The 5486-nt window shown below is 38.9% G+C and overlaps 1 pseudogene; it reads left to right on the top strand.

Annotated features, from left to right (window-relative positions):
- The first annotated feature begins 208 nt into the window (after positions 1-208).
- Positions 209-5022, top strand: LOC132304610 (receptor-like protein EIX2; annotated as a pseudogene).
- The last annotated feature ends 464 nt before the right edge of the window (positions 5023-5486 follow it).

Here is a 5486-nt window from a genome sequence, read left to right on the forward strand (position 1 = left end):
TCCCGGAGACTTGAGTCAACATTCAACAAGCTCTATTATTAGTCTAGTTACTAGTTCAAACTGTTCGTGGCATGCACACATCGACTTGGACTTTAAAAAGTCTTGTGGAGTCTTGCAAACATCATAATTTGATTCTTGTTAACAAATTACAACTGCACTTCAACTCAATCTTCACATTTCTACTTTGCTATTTTGCATACAAGAAACTATGAGAACACTCTCAGGAATTGTTCTTCTTGTGATATTACTTGCTCTTCCTTTCATAGGATCCACGGTTCAGTTGCAGCACGATAAAGTTCCAAATGTAAGCTGCATCAAGAGTGAGCTAAAAGCTCTTACCAAGTTCAGGGAAGTCCTCATTGATCATTCAAACCGTCTGTCAGCATGGGTTGGAGAAGATTGTTGTACGTGGACCGGAGTGGATTGCAGCAACAAGACAGGCAGAGTCGTGAAGCTTGATCTACGCAATCCAATTTTGTTCAATCTTGATATGTACATCACTTATGACAATTATACTCTAACGACCCTAGCTGATGCCAAAATTTAAAAAAAATTCGGCAGAACCTCCCCTAAAAATGGGCTTTTAACAACTTGTCCCAATACACAAAACACATAAAATCATCCAGCATCCCATTCATCCGTTCATTATACCTCAACATAGTTCCTCTCATCGTGGAACATTCACACACCAATTAATCTAAATTAACATAATTACAGTCCCAAAATACATGGTTAAGATTTAAAGTTCCTTTCTTACAACGTTACATGATACAATTGCATGGAAATATATACCATAATTCCATTAGTTTCATCTACATCAAACAAAAGATAAGTTCGTTCTTAAGTTACAAGGCCATAAATACTAACTTAGTTACATCCCCACAACTATGAATATATATAAAACGGTCAAAATACAAAATAACAAACAACCTTCAAACAACTTTCAAGTTTGAGGTGGATTGTCGTCCACTGGTTCATTTCCAAGACCTGAAAAAAATAATATAAATAGTAGGGTGAGCATAAAGCTCAGTAGGTAACACTTAAGACACAATTCTTGTGTACTTGTGAATCCAAACAAAGTATAGCCCAATGGGAAATAGGGATCATGTAATATAAGGAGTTAAAACAATATGCACGTCAATTCCAATTATAAACCATGCGGTGCAATGAAATGCAATGCATGCTAATGTCACTCCCCATTTTCATTCACAAAACCATCACTTTCAAATGTTAATGCAGCCCGCCCTTTGGTAACCCCGCCGCGACACGAGAGGAGGATTGGCTATCGTCCTAGACCTTTGCTAACCCCGCAGCGTCATCGAGGGACCCGAATAGCTCAACCACGCTAGAGCGACTCTCTAGTCCCCTTTAGGCTATATTAACCTCCGGCCCATTGGTAACCCCACAGTGACCGGGTTTATCAAAACTATTTGACAAAACTCTTCTCCCAAAATTTCTCCCATTTTCATTTCAAAACAAATTCTCCCATTTCATGCATCCCAATGACATGTGCATGGATGTACATATAATCTCAATATTATGACAATGAGAAATTTGGCACAATCTAAATAAACATGTTCTCATTAGTCATTTTCAGCATGTTAACACATAGTGGGCACGATAAAATAACATCTAAACATACTTTACACATGAAACAAGTCATAATCAAGCTCTTGAAAATTCTCTAGACATCATTCATACAATCATAGATACAATTAACTTCCAATTAAACATGTTTGACATAACAAAGAGGTGTAATTCACAATAGAATAAGAAATGAGTGGATTAAGATGCCCCTACCTCAAAATGAGCAAAATCTCTAAAAATGGGTTCTTAAATTCGAGCTCCCAAAGAGGACCAAAAGTTGGAATTTCTGGTACTAGCACGTAGAGCTCGTCGTGCTCGTCGTTTTGCCTCAAACGGCACTTAAATCCGGCAAGAAATGAAGTTAGAATCCTGATTCAAAGTTGGCTTCCAAGAAGAGAAGAAAAATGATGTGAAATGAGAGGAAGAAGGAAATTGACGGGGTGAGAGAAAGTGAGATCCAAAAAATGGTTTCTAGACCATTAAAAGGGAGTGGGTGGTGGGTCCCTTTGACTTTTTTTTCTTTTCTTTTCTTTTCTTTTCCTTTTTTTTATTTTTTTTTTTTAGACATTAGATATACAACATATCACGAGAGAGCACGCTTGCGAGGTGAGATCAATCCTTCCATACTTGATTTGAAGCATTTGAATTACTTGAACTTGAGCAATAATGATTTTTCAAGAATGAAGCAGATGCCAAGTTTCTTAGGCTCTCTTAATACCTTGAGACATCTTGACCTCTCCAATTCGTTTTTCGAGGGACAAGTTCCCTACCATCTTGGAAACCTCTCAAGGTTGCAATATCTCAATCTTCACTTGAATTCTCTACATGGTCCGATTCCTGATGCTATTGGGAGTTTGACCTCTCTCACTTTCCTTGATCTTTCTAATAACTTCTTTGATATTTCATTAATGCCTAATTGGGTATGTCAGTTGAACAACCTTTCTCATTTGGACCTCAATTCTATGACCTTCCTAGGTTCAATTCCTCGTTGCCTTGACAATCTGACTTCGCTTGCCGTCCTTAACCTCTCTACAAATAGTTTTCAACGTTCAATTCCAAATGAGATAGGCAATATTACACAACTTATTGTTCTTGACCTCTCTTACAATGAGTTAGAACATAAAATACCACAAACCATCCAGAATCTCTGTAATTTGCAGTGCTTTCCATTTCAGTGGAAAGTTTCCGTTTTTTGTGAGAAATACATCTACTTGCCTCCAAAAAAGTTTAAAGGAGTTGCATCTTGGATCAAATTACTTCAGTGGCTTTCTGCCAAATCACTTGGGAGAGTTTGAGAACCTAGAACACCTTCTTCTTCATTCCAACTCATTCAGTGGTCCGATCCCAATATCACTTGGAAGACTGTCATCATTGAAATGGTTGGATGTGTGGCGACCTTGTGGGCGGGTGTGTGTGAGCGTGTGCAGGGGGCACCAGTAGGCTACCACACTGGGCGAGCTACAGGTACACAATCCCACATCGTCTGGGTGTGGATGGGGCAAGTGCTATATGTAGATTCAACACCCTTCTATGACACAACGCGTTTTAAAGCCGTGATGGCCGTGAACCCATCAGAACTCTGTAGTTAAGCGTGCTTAACTTGGAGTAGTACCAGGATGGGTGACCCCCTGGGAAGTCTCTGGTCTGGGTGAGCCAAAAGCGGACAATATTGTGTCTGGCCAGGGTGAGGGTCGTTACAGGATGTTAGTGATAATAAATTGAATGGAAACATTCCCTCGAGCATTGGACAACTTCCAAAGTTAGAGAGGTTAGATATCTCCAATAATTTATTGTCCGGTGTGGTATCTGAACGTCATTTTGTCAATCTGACGGTGTTGTGGGAATTGTCAATGTCTTGGAACTTGTTGAAAATGAAGGTAGGCAACCAATGGGTTCCTCCTTTTCAACTCCGATTTATTAGAATGGCATCCTGCGAATTGGGACCTCAATTTCCTCCATGGCTTCAAACACAAAGACTTGTTGAAGTGCTAATCATTTCTAAAGCAAGCATCTCAGATACCATCCCGGATTGGTTTGAGAATGTGTATTCTCACATCAACTACTTGAATATATCACACAACCAGATCAGAGGAAAATTACCAAAATTCCAAGAATCTTATGGTTTGAATAGGGAATTAATTTTGAATTCCAACGAATTTGAGGGTCCGTTGACACCATTTCCTTCAGATGTTGTTGTGTTGGATCTTTCCGACAACTCACTTTCAGGACATATTCCTCTCAATGATGGAAGTAGGAATGCCATATTGGAAGTTATTATTCTTTCGAGAAACTGTTTGAGCGGTGGCATTCCAACGTATTTATGCGAGATAAAGACCATGCGGTTTATTGATCTCTCAAACAATAAGTAATCTGGAGGACTCCCTTCGTGCATGGGTGACTTGTATAGATTGGAGGTGCTTGATCTGGGGAATAACAGTCTATATGGTGAAATTCCCAATTCTTTGGGTTCCCTTCGACAACTCAATTCTTTACGCTTGCGCGAAAATAGATTTCATGGGAAGTTCCCTGTATCTATGCAGAATTTGACATATCTGCACATCCTCGATCTAGGTAAAAATGAATTGACTGACTTTATCCCTCCACGGATAGGAGAAAAGCTACGAAATTTGAAATTTTTGGCTTTTGATTATAATGAGTTATATGGTGATATTCCTCCACAGCTCTGCCAACTCTCTGATCTTCAAGTGTTAAACTTGGCACATAATAACATAACTGGACCTATCCCTTTCTGTTTCGGCAAATTCTTTGGTATGGTTGTGAATCACGGGCTTGAGGAACATGCAGAATATGGTGTCGATATAAACTATGAGGAAAGCTTTCAACTTTGGGCTAAAGGACAGGAAGTTGAATATATCAGACTACTCCCGTTATCCATAGACCTTTCAAACAATCACATAGTTGGAGAGATACCTGAAGAGGTGACGGGTCTTAGTTTGTTGCGTTTTTTTAATGTTATTTTTGGAATCTCTGGATCTGTCCAGAAACAACCTTTCTGGTCCAATCCCTCCAAGCATAGCCGATTTGACCTATTTAACCGTCTTAAACTTGTCGTTCAATGATCTGTCAGGGAGAATACCAATGTCTACTCAATTACAGTCTTTTGATGCGTCCGCCTTTAAAGGAAATAGTAGACTTTGCGGACTCCCAACCTCGAAGAGTTGCTTTGTTGATAAACCATTTGATGGTCATGAACATGTTCATGGGAGTAAAGGGGGAGAAAAAATCAGAATTTATTTAGTTCTGTGCTGGCATTTGATCTGGTTTTTTGGTTGGCTTATCGAGAATCCGTGGCATTTTGCATTTGAAGAAGTCTTTGAGGTATGCATGCTTTCAATTTGTGGAGAACATCCACAACAGACTAGTGGCGGCAATTGCGGTGAAAGCAGCTCGGGCGGAGAAAGTTCCAAAAGTTGAATTCGGAGGATCTCAAATGGTCAGACCTCTCTCCCTCTATTTTCAATGTACAATCATACACATTACATATTTGTACGTGTCTCTCTCTTTGCGTTTATATGCATATACTAAGTAGAGCAGTTTCATATCCACGTTTTTCTATTTGTAGGGACATAGAAACACAGTGTCATGAGCCTAAAATAAAATGTTACAATGGAAATTTGAGCATACAAGTATATATAATGTGCATATGAATTAATTATATATATATATAACAACATGCATGACTATAAATTTGGGATGATGTTAGAGTTCGAGCAAACCTATTTTTCTTTAAGATTCACCAATCCAATACCCAAAAATAATAATAACGAACAGGTGATCAGGTGAAATTCAGTAGAAGCAGAGTTAGCTATGGATTTTCTTCTGCTATATGAGAGGTGCACTGCAATAAAGGTCAAGAAAGGGAATTCTGGACAAAATAT

The sequence above is a fragment of the Cornus florida genome, unplaced genomic scaffold, assembly GCF_030987335.1.
Source record: "Cornus florida cultivar Cherokee Brave unplaced genomic scaffold, ASM3098733v1 CherokeeBrave_3.0.0_Hap2_Chr04, whole genome shotgun sequence".
NCBI lineage: Eukaryota > Viridiplantae > Streptophyta > Magnoliopsida > Cornales > Cornaceae > Cornus > Cornus florida.